The following is a 17,263-nucleotide window of genomic DNA, read 5'->3' as shown; positions in this document are numbered from 1 at the left end:
AAATCCAACAGTATACTTTTTGTATCATGTTCTTTATATTTTTTTTAGTCAAATACATGGTCAAAGTTGGACCCAAAATATAATAGGGCCTAATAAACCTGGACAGAGGTAGTAATTTTTATTGAGTCAAGGGCGCATCCAGCGCCGGATCAACTATTGGATACCACCAAATGTCCGTGCACACATACTGACATGTTTGAAAAGTGTCAACCGGATGGGAGGTCACCCAACCAGAGTCACCAAATGCCCGCCCCTTATTCGCCCCCGCACTTTGACAAACTTATCTAGATCAACAACAATTCAACCATACATTTAAATAGTTGCAAACGAAAGCAACAAGTTTCTTTCGTTTTACATCCATCGATTTCAAAAGTCACCAGTACGGTTGCCCGTGCCCAAGGCCTTAATTTTTGGCAGCATTTTTACCGTTCTATATGGTAGCACTGTAGTCTTGAACAAACCTTGCCGCACCGGGATCCAGTTCATCGCCTTCACGGACAACAACTTTTGCTCCTCGGAAGAAGCCTTGATAGCAATCTTTTGCTCCTAGAGCTTACTCTTCTTCTTTTGCATCTCCATAAACATGTCCGCATTCGTTTCCTCATTGGGGTCATTGCACTTGGCGCCCCCTCTTCCTTCTTCGCCATGATGACCTCAAACTTGTTCGTCATTTTGGCCGCCATCCCTTCTCGCTTCTCCTTTCTGTCTCCCACTTTCTCCACCTCGACCGAGCCATGCGGGTGGCCGGTGCAAGCCCTCTGGCGGTTGGATCAACGCCATCGTCATTGGCTTTGGCATCGGCGGTCTTGGCGGAATGGGCAATGCTTACGCACTTGCTTTGTCCATTCAACTTCATCCAGCAATGCATCGACATGAAGGGATTCTTCTCCGTCTTTTTGTATAAGCGCATGCGCGCCAGCGATAGCAAAGCAAGACAATGACATGATCAACAAGTTGTAAAATGGAGCAAATCAATCAAATGACTAACAAAAAGGGCAATTACGAAAAAGTGACGTGCCACTTGTCATCGATTTTGAATTTGTTTATTTATACACATTGGCAATTCGTTGACATCATGTTGAATCGTGTATCATCAATGGCTTAGCAACTTCAGATTGCGATCATAGATCACCTCGTTCTTGTAGGGGTCATCGTGTTTGTTTGTCCTAATTTTGTACCGTCTGACTTAATATGGAATGCAATGCGATGGCCGATGGGGCTCTCAAGTCAAGAGTACCTGATCATCATCTGTAATGTTAATCCTCCGTCTGCTGTCATTTACTTTTCCTTACCTGCAGCAGAGTAGAGTAGGGCTCGAGTAGAGTGGGGGTAAGCGATGAAGGAGGATGATGTGATGATCATATTGTCATCTTCCATTCAAGTGATTGGGCACCGGCACTGTTGAAGCTTATGAGTGTTTCATGATTGTGCATGATCCTCTCTCTAGTAGTACTAGTACATGTCACTCATGTTGCAATGATTTTCCTTTAATTATTTTCATCCTGAAGGAAGGAAGCAATGAATGAATGGATGGATGGATGCAAGGAGAGAAGATTCTGCTTGCTTGCTTGCTTGCTTCAGGTGTGGTGTGTTGTGTGTTGGGGAAGCAAGCAAGCAGGTATACAAGTCCCTCCTTTTGAATGATGGTCAGCATCCATTCCATGGTACTAGTGCTAGTGCTGCATAAAAAAAGTTTAAGTTATTTCCCAACTTGGAAAGGAAGGGGAAACAAAGAGGCAGTGGTAGTAAAGTCATTCAGTCATCCATGGATGGTACTACTAGTGCTGTTACAAGGACCAGGACCAGGCCAGGAATGCAGGATCTATCTATCTATCTATCTATCTATCTAGTGGCGTTGTTGCTAGAAAAAAATGGATGGTGTTGCTGGACAGACAGACAGATGAGGCCTGTAAAAGTCGACAAGAATGCATCCATACTACCATAAATCAAGGCTGGCTTTTGTCGCAACAACACCAACAGCCTTCTTTGTGCAATGTTCTAGTAGGAGTATGTGATTTCATTCACAAAAATGAACTAGAGCCGTATAATATAAAAGATTATGTATGTATACAAGCTTCATTATAATACTACAGTACAAATTTGAAAGATGATGTTCCATTGTTCCAATGGGAGGGGAGGGGAGGGGACACAGGGCCAGCGGTTCAGCCAGTATTGGTTTCCAGACACAAAAGTAATTCTGTCTGTCAGTGGACTTATTATATTAACAAGCTAAACTAATCCAGCAGGCAGCTGTGTGTACTTGTTGCCATCGTGTGCACCTGCTCTGGTGTTTTACTTCCGTCCCACCACCCACCCCGTATGACGTGGCTCTCATTTTCACCATATTCCCACCGTTGAGTTGGACCCAACAGGGTTTTTTTTTTGACAAACAAATCAGCTCGTCGGACAGAAGTAAGATGGTATGAGAACCAAAAAATATCTTATTAAAAAGTTCACCGTAAGATTTTTTTTTTGAAAAATCCATGGTATATATATACCACCAGATAGTGAAGGAATAACTATGATTATTGGCAGAGGGTGAAACCAATCCAATGATTGAGAGCTGGCAAACCTGAGCAATGTTGGCCGTTAGATAGTGCTATCCAGAAGATTCCACGCATAAACTTAAGAACAAGGCATGACATGCACACATTAGACACTCCTCCTTTTTTCCGGAGTCCTCCTTGCTTTAATCATCAAACATTTTCTCTTTTTCAAGAATTGTCATTTATTTTTATTTTACTATTTACAATCCAAAATATGAACAAAGCACATACACTTCTCATTTATTATAGACTCTTTTACAATTACATTCTCCTAAGTTTTTTCTTCGAAAATAATTACATTTTTAAGTTTAGATTTTTTGTTTGGTTCACGGCTATGGTAGAATCCACTAAAGTACATTAGTCTTGTAGATGTAATACACACTTTTTTTTTTGCAACATATGCATCGTCATCATCTAAATTAAGCACCTGTAAATCAGTTTTCAATGAGAATGAAATCCACATCTTATGCGCAAGGCACATATAACTTTACTAGTTTGTGTTAAATCCTTGCTCAAATTGAGACATAAAAGAATGCATATGAATCCAAAAGGAGTTACACCAGTGCAAAAATGTATAATAAATAAAGATGTAGTGATTTGTGGGAGGAATAGTTGGGTTTATAAAGTGCATCAGATCTGAAATATAAAAGCATAGTTAATAAAAACATAAAAAATGGTGGTTCATTGGAGTAGGCTGCAAGGCCCAAGCGGCTCAGTAGTACAGCAGCCCGTTATCCTTCCACCGTTGGAAGCGGGCGCGGGCAGTTGTCGCTGCTCTGTGAAGCCAGCCTCACGCTTTGCCTACCACATTATGAACAATGAGGCCCAACTTTCGCATAGGCCCCAGCGGTCCACCACATGATGAGGACATCAATACCATTGTTACACCCACAGCCCCTACCGTTACATATACTGGACCAATTACTAGAGCTCGCGCACGCCAATTAAATTACCAGGTACTTTCGTTTCTTGGTAATGATTCTAATGTTCATGAGATTATGATGCTGCCTAAATTGGATACATTTGTTTTGCTTACAAATGAAGGGCCTAGCTTGGAGAAGGATGAACATTGGAGCAAGAACACGCATGGAGTTGATGGCATGCGCAAGGGGATCAAGAACGGAGTTACAAGTGATGATTTCAGGACTTTGAAGCCGCCATAAGGAGTGCATGAAGCCTTGGACGAAATATACAAGATGCCACTTCATAATATTCGTCCATAGGCTATTCTAGGTGCTGCGTCACCTTATTAATGGGCCAGGCCCATGTAATTTCGAAATACTTAAGTATAGGCTATTTTTAGAGTCCATATGTGTGGGGAAACAAGAGTTAGGGTTGGTTTCGGACCCCACCCTCAAGGGCCACGAAATTCCCCCCTCTTCCTCCATATATACAGCCCTTAGGGCGTCGTTTAGACTTTGGGTTTTGTTTAGATTAAAAGTTCGCCATAGCTGCAACTCCGCGTACTTCGTTTGTGTCCAACGACCAGACCAAGACGTCACAGAACCCCACCTTGATCAATAAAGTTTTCATCTTATATTCGCAATATCCCGATTGCAATCTCAGTTTCTTGCTTGTTCTCCGTTTGCTCGCAGGAAACAGACCCTCGTGGTCAGGTTGATCGTGCTCCGGCGTGGTCAATAACCCTCGGAAGTTGGTTTAGCGATTGCTAAGGCGCGACGTCTCGCACGTTCGTAGTCGGATCGTCAAGGTCGACTCCCATAGAAAACGATAGCCACCATCTCATCGAAACATCGGGACACCTTAGCCTCTATCAAGTGGTATCAGATTTCCAGGTTGCTCGGTGAGATTTTACATTTTTTCGTAGATTAGATCGAGTCTGTTCTTCATACCTACAGTCCACGAAAAAGCCACAAAAAAAATTAGGGTTAGTTCATCATATCCGAACCAATCTGAGCCTTTGCATAATCTTTTTAGGGTTTTTGATTTGTTGAATTTGCGGTTGCATCGTCGTGTCAAGTTGCTGGTCTTAGAGTCTAGTCTTTTAGAGTTTCGAGTTCTGGTCATAAGTTGTCACGCCGTCGCCGCACCATCATCATCGCCCATCTACCACTTTTGCTTATCCGCCACCGCTCTGAATCCATATCCATATACCACTACCAATCCGTATCCATATACCACCACCAATCTCTATCCATGTACCACCACCGCTACCATATACCACCACCGCTGCCATATACCACAACCATATATCCACCACCAATCCGAGTTCTTCTCATATTAGGTTTGTTCTTGAGATCAATCTAATTTCCGATTCGTGTTTCCTTGCCTGCGTAGGTCTCAAAAAAAAAAGAGTCTGGAGACCCCCGGGCAGTTTTTAGGCCAAAATTTTCACGGGCAATTTTTTTTTCACTATCCTATTTTTAGGCTTTTCTGAGTCTTTTGAGCCACGTGCCATCATAGTGATTTTTTGTCGCACTTTTTCGTCGTCGCTGCCCTGATTTCCAAAAAAAAAGTGAATTTTTTTTTTGTGCCCATCCTATCAGTTTGACGAGGGAAGAGTTTTGAGACACTCGCCATTATAGTGATTTTTCGCAAAAAAAAGAGCGCAAAAAAAGGAGCGCAAAAAAAGAGAGAAAAAAAAGAGTTCCAGAGTGTGCTTTTTCCTTATTTACGTGCAGCGCCGTGATTTTGTTAGTGTTCTAGGCTCGCGTCTCTAGCACGGTCTAGCCTAGGACCAGCACAGTACCGTCGTTGAGCGTTTATTCAACTTTGCATCTCTGAATTGATTATTGCTGACCCTTTTTGCTACCATACTATAAGCCTTCCCAGCTCCACATACATCTACGTCGTGCGTTTGCCTCTCCCTGGCAATCGCTCTATCCAAGCTTTTGAGAGTTTTTGACTACAACGGTTGCCGATCACCGCCTGCTGCTGGGTAAGAACTGGTAAGAATTTGATATTTGCTTGACGGATTTGTGACACCCGCCACCACCACCACTTGTTAGTAGTCTGTAGGATCATATTCTTGTGTGTTTCTATTGCTGCTAAGCATGCCAGGATCACAAGCCGACGAGACTGACTGGGAGAACTTGACGAATAAGGAGCTTCATGATACGTTTCAGCAAATGATGAATGGACAGGTGCAAGATGTGATAAACAGATTTGAAGAGGCCATGGAGAAGATAGATGGCATGGAGAAGACGTTTGAAACAAAGCTCGATAACAAGTTTGCTGAATTGCTGTCGCGTTTTCCACCACCACCACCGGCTGCTCCTGCCGCACCTCTGCAACAACAGCAACAACACCGACTACCTCCACGTCGGGAAACAGCCCTCCGCCGAGCGAGCCGTGTCCCTCTTAGTCGGGCCAAACTGCTGGTGTTGCTGTTGATACTTCTGTGGCTCCTACTGCTAATGTGGAGGAGGATGATTATGTGGGAGATTATGAGGATGAGGTTGATCAAAATCAGAACTACGTGCCACCAACAGCACAGCAACCACCAGGTCGTCCACATGCAAATAATGGCAATGGTAGGGCTCACCCTCAGGTACGAGATCATGACCATCTCCCTAAACTAAAATTGAATATTCCACCATTTGAGGGTAGATATGTTCCTGATATATATCTTACTTGGGAGTTAGAAACTGAACAACGATTTACATGTTTACAATATCCCGAGGAGAGACGTGTTCCTGCTGCTGTTTGTGCTTTCACTAGTTTTGCATGTGTTTGATGGTCTGAGCATTGTAGATTATATCCTATTCCGGCTACTTGGGCTGCTTTGAAAACTGCTATGCGTACTCGTTGGGTTCCACCATATTATCAACGTGAATTACTTCAAAAATTGCAGCGCTTAAGACAGGGAAAAAATTCTGTAGAAGAATATTATCAGGAATTACAAACTGGCATGATTAGATGTGGTATTGTTGAGGAGAATGAAGCTATGCTTGCACGTTTTATGGGTGGATTAAATAGAGAGATTCAAACGATTCTAGAGTATAAGGAGTATACTAATATCACTCGTTTATTCCATCTTGCTTGTAAAACTGAACGTGAAGTGCAGGATCGACAGGCATTGGCGCGGACTAACTTTTCTGCAGGTCGACCTTCATCATGGACACCACGTGCATCCTCTACTTCCACACGTTCTGCTACACCGGCGCCTCCGTCGGCTGCCACCTCCAACCGTGATACAATAAAGCAGGCACAATCACCACTATCTGCCAAGAGCACACCTTCTGGGCCTGCAAAGAGCTCTTCTTCATCCATGGCATCAACAGGGCAAACACATGATATTATTTGTCGACGTTGCAAGGGTGGAGGTCATTATGCGAGAGAATGCCCATCTAAGCGTGTGATGATTGTTACTGAGGATGGTGGGTATGAGTCCGCTAGTGACTATGATGAGGAGACTTTGGCTCTTATTACACGTGAAGAACACGGTGGAGACGATTCTGATCATGAGACGCAATACATGGCTCCTGAAGATGCTGACAGGTATGAATGTTTAGTTGCTCAACGTGTTTTGAGTGTGCAGGTTACACAAGCTGAGCAAAATCAGAGGCATAATTTGTTCCATACAAAGGGAGTTGTGAAGGAACGTTCTGTTCGCGTGATCATAGATGGAGGGAGCTGCAATAACTTGGCTAGCATGGAGATGGTGGAGAAGCTATCTCTCACCACAAGACCACATCCACATCCTTACTACATCCAATGGTTCAACAACAGCGGCAAGGTTAAGGTAACACGTACTGTTCGTGTGCATTTTAGTATCTCTACATATGCTGATTATGTTGATTGTGATGTGGTACCTATGCAAGCATGTTCCTTATTACTTGGTAGACCATGGCAATTTGATAAAAATTCTGTACACCATGGTAGAAACAATCAGTATACTCTTGTTCATAACGATAAAAATATTACTTTGCTTCCTATGACTCCTGATTCCATTTTGAAAGATGATATTAATAGAGCTAATAAAGCAAAACAGGAGACAAATAAGAGTGAAAATCAGATTGTGGCAAAAGAATTTGAGCACCAAATGAAGCCTAATAATAAACCATCTACTGTTGTTTCTGAAATTAAATTGAAAAGTGCATGTTTACTTGCCACCAAATCTGATATTGATGAGCTAGATTTTAGAAAATCTGTTTGCTATGCTTTTGTGTGCAAAGAGGCATTATTTTCATTCGAGGACATGCCTTCCTCTTTGCCCCCTGCTGTCACTAACATTTTGCAGGAGTTCGCTGACGTCTTTCCACAAGACGTGCCACCAGGATTACCACCTATTCGAGGGATTGAGCATCAAATTGACTTAATTCCCGGTGCTTCGCTACCCAACCGTGCACCATACCGTACCAATCCAGAGGAGACGAAGGAGATTATGCGTCAAGTACAAGAACTGCTCGACAAAGGTTATATACGCGAATCCCTTAGTCCTTGTGCTGTTCCTATCATTTTAGTGCCGAAAAAGGATGGTACATCGCGTATGTGCGTTGATTGTAGAGGCATTAATAATATTACTATTCGTTATCGTCATCCTATTCCTAGGCTAGATGATATGCTTGATGAATTGAGTGGCTCTACAATATTCTCCAAAGTTGATTTGCGTAGTGGATACCATCAAATTCGTATGAAATTGGGTGATGAATGGAAAACAGCATTTAAAACTAAGTTTGGATTATATGAGTGGTTAGTCATGCCTTTTGGGTTAACTAATGCACCTAGTACTTTCATGAGGTTAATGAACGAAGTTTTACGTGCTTTCATTGGAGGATTTGTGGTAGTTTACTTTGATGACATATTGATTTATAGCAAATCTTTGGAGGAACATTTGGAACATTTACGTTCTGTTTTTATTGCTCTACGTGATGCACGTTTGTTTGGAAACCTTGGAAAGTGCACCTTTTGCACCGACCGAGTATCTTTTCTTGGCTATGTTGTTACTCCACAGGGAATTGAAGTTGATAAAGCCAAGATTGAAGCTATTGAGAGTTGGCCGCAGCCCAAAACGGTCACACAAGTGAGGAGTTTCCTTGGCCTCGCTGGTTTCTATAGGCGTTTTGTGAGAGATTTCAGCACCATTGCTGCACCTCTCAACGAGCTTACAAAGAAGGATGTGCCTTTTGTTTGGGGTACCGCACAGGAAGAAGCCTTCACGGTATTGAAAGATAAGTTGACACATGCTCCTTTACTCCAACTTCCTAATTTCAATAAGACTTTTGAGCTTGAATGTGATGCTAGTGGAATTGGATTAGGAGGTGTGTTATTACAAGATGGAAAACCTGTTGCATACTTTTCTGAAAAATTGAGTGGGCCTAGTCTGAACTATTCTACTTATGATAAAGAATTATATGCTCTTGTTCGGACCTTAGAAACATGGCAACATTATTTATGGCCCAAGGAATTTGTTATACATTCTGATCATGAATCTTTGAAACACATTAAAAGTCAAGCAAAACTGAACCGTAGACATGCTAAATGAGTTGAATTCATTGAGACTTTCCCTTATGTCATTAAACACAAGAAGGGTAAAGAAAATGTTATTGCTGATGCCTTGTCTCGTCGTTATACTATGCTTTCACAACTTGACTTTAAAATATTTGGTTTGGAGACCATCAAAGATCAATATGTTCATGATGCGGAATTTAAAGATGTATTGCAGAATTGTAAGGAAGGGAGAACTTGGAACAAGTTCGTTCTTAACGATGGATTTGTGTTTCGTGCTAACAAGCTATGCATTCCAGCTAGCTCCGTTCGTCTTTTGTTGTTGCAGGAGGCGCATGGAGGAGGATTAATGGGACACTTTGGCGTCAAGAAGACGGAGGATATACTTGCTACACATTTCTTTTGGCCAAAGATGAGACGGGATGTTGAGCGTTTTGTTGCTCGCTGCACTACATGTCAAAGAGCTAAGTCACGACTCAATCCTCATGGTTTATATATGCCTTTGCCTGTACCTAGTGTTCCTTGGGAGGATATATCTATGGACTTTGTTTTAGGTTTACCTCGAACAAAGAAGGGGAGGGATAGCATATTTGTTGTCGTGGATAGGTTCTCGAAAATGGCACACTTTATACCATGTCATAAAAGCGATGATGCTGTTAATGTTGCTGATTTGTTCTTTCGTGAAATTATTCGCTTACATGGTGTGCCAAATACTATTGTCTCAGATCGTGATACTAAATTTCTTAGCCACTTTTGGAGATGTTTATGGGCTAAGTTGGGGACTAAGCTGCTTTTTAGTACTACTTGTCACCCCCAAACTGATGGACAAACTGAAGTAGTCAATAGAACATTGTCTACTATGCTTAGGGCTGTTTTGAAGAATAACAAGAAAATGTGGGAAGAATGCTTGCCTCATATTGAATTTGCTTATAATCGTTCATTGCATTCTACTACTAAGATGTGCCCTTTTGAAATTGTGTATGGTTTCCTACCTCGTGCACCTATTGATTTGTTGCCTCTTCCATCTTCAGAGAAGGTTAATTTTGATGTTAAAGAACGTTCTGAATTGATTTTAAAAATGCATGAGTTAACTAAGGAAAACATTGAGCGTATGAATGCTAAATATAAACTTGCTGGAGATAAGGATAGAAAACATGTTGTGTTTGCGCCTGGAGATCTTGTTTGGTTACATTTGCGTAAAGATAGATTTCCTAATCTGCACAAATCAAAACTAATGCCGCGTGCTGATGGTCCTTTTAAGGTGTTAGAGAAAATAAATGATAATGCATATAAACTTGAGCTACCTGTAGATTTTGGGGTTAGTCCCACTTTTAACATTGCAGATTTGAAGCCTTATTTGGGTGAGGAAGATGCACTTCCGTCGAGGACGACTTCATTTCAAGAAGGGGAGGATGATGAGGACATCAATACCATTGTTACACCCACAGCCCCTACCGTTACATATACTGGACCAATTACTAGAGCTCGCGCACGCCAATTAAATTACCAGGTACTTTCGTTTCTTGGTAATGATTCTAATGTTCATGAGATTATGATGCTGCCTAAATTGGATACATTTGTTTTGCTTACAAATGAAGGGCCTAGCTTGGAGAAGGATGAACATTGGAGCAAGAACACGCATGGAGTTGATGGCATGCGCAAGGGGATCAAGAACGGAGTTACAAGTGATGATTTCAGGACTTTGAAGCCGCCATAAGGAGTGCATGAAGCCTTGGACGAAATATACAAGATGCCACTTCATAATATTCGTCCATAGGCTATTCTAGGTGCTGCGTCACCTTATTAATGGGCCAGGCCCATGTAATTTCGAAATACTTAAGTATAGGCTATTTTTAGAGTCCATATGTGTGGGGAAACAAGAGTTAGGGTTGGTTTCGGACCCCACCCTCAAGGGCCACGAAATTCCCCCCTCTTCCTCCATATATACAGCCCTTAGGGCGTCGTTTAGACTTTGGGTTTTGTTTAGATTAAAAGTTCGCCATAGCTGCAACTTTGCGTACTTCGTTTGTGTCCAACGACCAGACCAAGACGTCACAGAACCCCACCTTGATCAATAAAGTTTTCATGCTTGTTCTTCGTTTGCTCGCAGGAAACAGACCCTCGTGGTCAGGTTGATCGTGCTCCGGCGTGGTCAATAACCCTCGGAAGTTGGTTTAGCGATTGCTAAGGCGCGACGTCTCGCACGTTCGTAGTCGGATCGTCAAGGTCGACTCCCACAGAAAACGATAGCCACCATCTCATCGAAACATCGGGACACCTTAGCCTCTATCACCACACAACTTGAAACGAGCGGGCCAGCAATATCACAACCAAATCAGGCCCGCAACACTACGGCAACGTCCTCACCACTTTAATGCCCCCACTTGGGTTACAAGCTCGCGCAACTAAGCTTGGCGAGTAAGTGCTGTGAAGAAAGCTATTTAAGCTGGGTGATTGCACTCTCGCTTGACGAGGTGGGACTAAAGAAGGTGGGGCGCTGTACACACTGATGGAATGAAATATATTTCTATATCTACAATGGGCGATGTTTGCCTCCGTCACTTTGGGCTTTAGAAAAATGCAGTGCACCTGTACAGATCTCGGCTGTTGTAACACCCCGGATGTAACTTTCCCTATTTGTACTCCAACTCTTGCCGTTCCCGGCGTTAAGTTATATTTATTTCTCGGGTTCGGGTCTTTGTCTCCGTGTGTTGTTTTCGTTTTCATGCATCTCATATCATGTCATCATGTGCATTGCATTTGCATACGTGTTCATCTCATGCATTCGAGCATTTTCCCCGTTGTCCGTTTTGCATTCCGGTGCTTCGTTCTCCTCCGGTGGCCATTTCTAGCTTTCTTTCGTGTATGAGGATTAAATATTTCCGGATTGGACCGGGACTTGCCAAGCGGCCTTGGTTTACTACCGGTAGACCGCCTGTCAAGTTTCATATCATTTGGACTTCGTTTGATACTCCAACGGTTAACCGAGGGACCGAAAAGGCCTCGTGTGTGTTGCAGCCCAACACCCCTCCAATTTGGCCCAAAACCCACCAAACTCCGCTCCATGTCCTAGAGCGTTCGATCACGATCGCGTGGCCGAAAACCGTACTTTTTTGGACTCTCCTAGCTCTACTTATGCCTATATATACCCCCTCCATTTTCGGATCTCGTCTTCCCCCTCGAAACCCTAGTTCTAAAAAAAACAGAAACCTCCGCCGACGAACGTGTCCGCCCCCGGCCGGACAACGTCCGCCGCGCCCCTCGCCTATCCGCTGCCGCCACGTGTCCCCGGCGCGGGACCGCTTCGCCGCCCACCGCGAGGGCCCGCCAGGCCCGAGCCGGCCCCCGACGCCGCTCTCCCGGGCCAAAGGAGCGCCGCCGCCGCCTCCCTTCGTCCCCAGCTTCGCCGACCGCGCCGCCGTCTTCCCCCGGTCGGCCACCGCGCCGCCACGCCGCCGCGGCACGCCTCCCATCGCCACCACCGCTGCCTCGCCGCCCCGTTCCGGCCGCCGCCAACGCCGGCGAGCGCCGCTGCCACTCCGGCCGCCCCCGCCCGAGCCGGCCTCGCCTCCCTTCTCCACCGGCCGGCCTCGCCACGGCCATCTTCTCCGGCGACCTCGATTCGCGCGCCCGATGAACAATGCACCGTTCCAGATCTGAGATCCAAAATATCTAGGGTTGACTTTTTCCCTCTCCCCCTTAATTTTTATGCCTACTTTGACCGCCCGTAACTTTGCATCCATAGCTCCGCTTTGGACATATGATATATGAAAATGTTCGCCTCGACGAGATTTCATTCCATTGCATCATTTTCATTTGAGCTCATCTTGATGCCCAAAATGCTGTTAGAAGGAGGCTTCGTGAGTTAATTGTCAGATCTGCTAGTTCATCTTAGACTTTTGTCATTTTTGCCATGATTATTGTGTGCATGTTATGCCAGTGAGTCCTTCATATGTTTTGTTAAGCATTTTGTCTTCTTTCCAGAGGTGCAACCCATGCATTTTTAGGATGTGTGTGGTGACTTGTGCAAGCTCGCAAAGAGAGGCACCCGGTAAATCTGTTTTCAGGGACTTAGTTGTTTTCACTAAGTCTGGGATATTTTAGTTCATGATGCCATATGTTCAGCTTGTTTCCTAGTGATCCGTGCCTCTTTTGAGGATGATCAGTAAAGGAGTTTTGTTAATCATGTTATGCTCTATCCATCCATATCTTTATTTGAATTATGGAGCACCCTAGCTTGAGTCAATCGAGCTCCACTTTTGCTTCGTGGTGAATCTGGGCAGATCGTCAACTCGTTTGCGATTTTGCCGGCGTTGTTGTAGTTGATCCGTGCATGCTATGCCATTGTTCTTGCCATGACTAGCTTGTATTTTGTGCCTTCTTAATGGATGTATGCTTGCCTTTCTGTGACTTGCACCATGGTGAGTGCATCGAGCTCGTTTACATGCCTTCGTGAGTTATATTTCAGCATGTCTCAGTTTTCACTAAGTCTGAAAACTGATTGTGTTTTAGCTATGTTCGTGTGCCCGTTAATATATTTTGTGAACCCTTTTGGCCCCAGGTCACTTTGGGTATTTTGTTAAGATTGTTTAATAGCTCCATGCCATGTTCTTACTTGTCATGTTCAGGTCATGTATCATGTTGTTTTGCTGCTCCGAAGAGGGCTTCGTGATCTGAAATTTCAGACTAGTGTTAATTTCACTAAGTCTGGAATCTGTTTTGCATTTGCGTTTTTGCCATGCTTGTTTGAACCTTATAATGGATGAATTGGCCGCGGCTCAGTGCTAGTCTTTTGTTAAGAATCTTGTGGGCATCCCTGCCATGTATTTTGTTGTCATGTTTGGTGGATGTAGCATGTTCATTTCGTTGCATTTAGATGCCTACTTGCTGTAAATCGCAGACCGGTGTCATATCTTAAAACGCTTGCCATTTCCAAACTGTAACTCCGATTCCAATGATCTTTATATCGTTTTCAAGAGATTTCATCCCCTCTATCCAGTGGCACCCTTGGAATTCCAAGTTGAGTTCAGGTTCATGCATTTTCTGTCATATCTTGCTTTTTGCATCCCGCATCGCATCCCGCATAGCATATCATCATTTCATCATATTGCTTGTTCTTGCACGTGGTTGATTGTATCCTTGTTGCTTGTTTGTCTTGTTGGGTAGAGCCGGGCGACGAGTTCGCTACCGAGGAGCCCGTTGAGTTTGCTTGTGAGGATCCAGTCAACTCTGACAACTGTGCAGGCAAGATGATCATACCCTCGAAATCACTACTATCTTTGCTATGCTAGTTTGCTCGCTCTTGCTATGCCAATGCTACGATGCCTACCTTTTGCTTGTCAGCCTCCCAATTGCCATGTCAACCTCTAACCCACCTTGTCCTAGCAAACCGTTGATTGGCTATGTCACCGCTTTGCTCAGCCCCTCTTATAGCGTTGCTAGTTGCAGGTGAAGGTTGGAGGCCGTTCCTTGTTGGAACATTTATTTTACTTGTTGGGATATCATTATATTGCTATGTTATCTTAATGCATCTATATACTTGGTAAAGGGTGGAAGGCTCGGCCTCTCGCCTAGTGTTTTGTTCCACTCTTGCCGCCCTAGTTTCCGTCATATCGGTGTTATGTTCCCGGATTTTGCGTTCCTTACGCGGTTGGGTTATAATGGGAACCCCTTGATAGTTCGCTTTGATTAAAGGTTTTTCAGCAATGCCCAACCTTGGTCTTACCATTTGCCACCTAGCCTTTTCTTTCCCTTGGGTTCTGCAGACTCAAGGGTCATCTTATTTTAACCCCCCCAGGCCAGTGCTCCTCTGAGTGTTGGTCCCACTGAGCGATGTCCGAGGCTACCAGGGGCAACTCTGGGCTGGCTTACCCGACGTCTGGCTCATCTGAGTGTGCCCTGAGAAAGAGATATGTGCAGCTCCTATCGGGATTTGTCGGCACATTCGGGCGGTGTTGCTGGTCTTGTTTTAACCTGTCGAATTGTCTTGTTGTACCGGGTTACCGAGTCTGATCGGTATGTCTCGGGTGGAGGTCTATTCCTTCGTTGACCGCGAGAGCTTGTCATGGGCTAAGTTGGGACCCCCCTGCAGGGATTGAACTTTCGAAAGCCGTGCCCGCGGTTATGGGCAGATGGGAATTTGTTAATGTCCGGTTGTAGATAACTTAAACCTTAATTAATTAAAATGAATCAACTGTGTGTGTTACCGTGATGGCCTCTTCTCGGCGGAGTCCGGGAAGTGGACACGGTGTTGGAGTTATGCTTGCGCAGGTTGTCCTTCTAGATTCTCGCTCGCGCTTTGCCTCCTCTTCTTGCTCTCTTTTGCGTATAAGATAGCCACCACATATGCTAGTCGCTTGCTGCAGCTCCACATATATTTGCCTCATCCATTCCTATAAGCTTAAATAGTTTTGATCGCGAGGGTGCGAGATTGCTGAGTCCCTGTGGCTCACAGATACTATAATTCCAGATGCAGGTCCAGGTGATTTCGCTCCAGGTGACGAGTACGAGCTCAAGTGGGAGTTCGACGAGGACTCTTAGTGTTATTATGTTTCCTTTCCCGATGATCAGTAGTGGTGCCTAGTTGGGGTTCGATTCAGGGCCTTGTCGCATGTTGGGTTCTTTTCCATTTTGGCGTCGTAGTCGGGCCATGAGTGTTTGTATGATGGATGTTATTTATGTACTTTGATGTGACGTGGCGAGTGTAAGCCAACTATGTATCTCCCCCTTTAATTATATTATACATGGGATGTTGTAATGATTGCCTGACTTGCGACATTGCTTTCAATGCGGTTATGCCTCTAAGTCGTGCCTCGACACGTGGGAGCTATAGCCGCATCGAGGGCGTTACAGCTGTCACAACCCATATCACGTGTGATGTGCCAGGATGGGCAAGTGTATTTGACTTAGCCCTGGCCATGGGCCGCCCGGCCTGACCCTGCTCTCGGGCCGGGCCTGGGTCTAGGTTTTGAGCCCGAAGACTAGGTCGGGCCGGGCCTGGGCCCGTTGTTTCTGCCATTTACTGAAGAGGCCCGGCCCGAGGCCTGGTGTGTTTTTTGCTGTGTCGGGCCAAACTTGGGCCTAAAAACTAGGCCCGATGATTGGGCCGGGCTTGGGCCTGAGTTTTCTACCTCGGGCTTGGTCAGGCCCGGCCCGAGGCCCGGTGTGTTTTTTGCTGTGTCAGGCCGAACTTGGGCCTAAAAACTAGGCCCGACGGCCGGGCCGGGCTCGGGCCTGATTTTTCTACCTCAGGCTTGGTCAGGCCCGGCCCGGCCCGGAGGATGGCCAGGTCTAATTTGACTATTTGTTACTCTTTTCTTTCCAAAATAGATGATCCAACTATGTACTAACCCCAACTATGTATTAACTTTGTACCAAAGTTAGTACATAGTTGGGTCATCTATTTTGAGACGGAGGGAGTAGATGCTTGTATCAAGTATATTGAAGGAATGCATATTATAAGTTAAATTAAAAAGTAAACCTTTTTTTATTAGGAAAGAGATATTACGTTGTGCAACTACTTAGATTATACACGTTGTGCTTGTGTTAGATATTACATTGTGCAACTACTTACATGAATTAGCTATTTTGACATGCAGGTCTTGCGCAAGAGATAAAGCTTCCCTTACCGCAAAGAGCTTCCAGCGTTGCCGGGTCTTGATTCCTCTGAACATCATAGATGAAGCCTTTTGATTCGTAAAATCTCTTTCGTTGTCGCCCCTATCACTTCGGCCTTTGCAATTAACGTGAAGCGCAAAATGAAGGAAAGAAAAATGCCAGCCTGTTCATGGAAGCCAAGAGAGGCTGTTAGTTGCAGGCTTGCAGCATGCAACCACGACTTGGAATTGGACTGCACACAGTCACGCACCTCTTTGTTTCCAAGCCTGCAAGTGTTGGCTGCTAATCGGATCTATCCACTTCATCACCCGCAATCGAGAGAGAAGGGAAGGGAACACCAGGACAGGCGGGCCGCAGCGTCGATCCACGGATGCGTTGCCGCCTTGCGATTGCGAGTAGACTGGACGTATAGATGAGTTGCAACAACACGAAGGAAAAGGTAATTTTTTTCAACCAAATATTAGTTCGTGCTTTTAGAAATTACAGAAGTATGATCATACAGACTATAGTATAGGTATTAAGAATCAATCGTAATATTTCCAACCGTTTACTCGTGCTTGTGTAGACATGATACACATTAAAACAAGATTTTTTTTTTTTGAATGAAGCGTTTTGAAACGAGAGCTATTTTGACAACAAACAAAAAGGTAGCACAAATCTTAAAGAAACCACGGATGGTGGACCCAAAC

Source organism: Triticum urartu, chromosome 3A (assembly GCF_056163025.1).
Source record: "Triticum urartu cultivar PI428250 chromosome 3A, HENAU_Tu73, whole genome shotgun sequence".
NCBI classification, from domain to species: domain Eukaryota; kingdom Viridiplantae; phylum Streptophyta; class Magnoliopsida; order Poales; family Poaceae; genus Triticum; species Triticum urartu.
Note: the sequence above shows the minus strand (reverse complement) of the source record.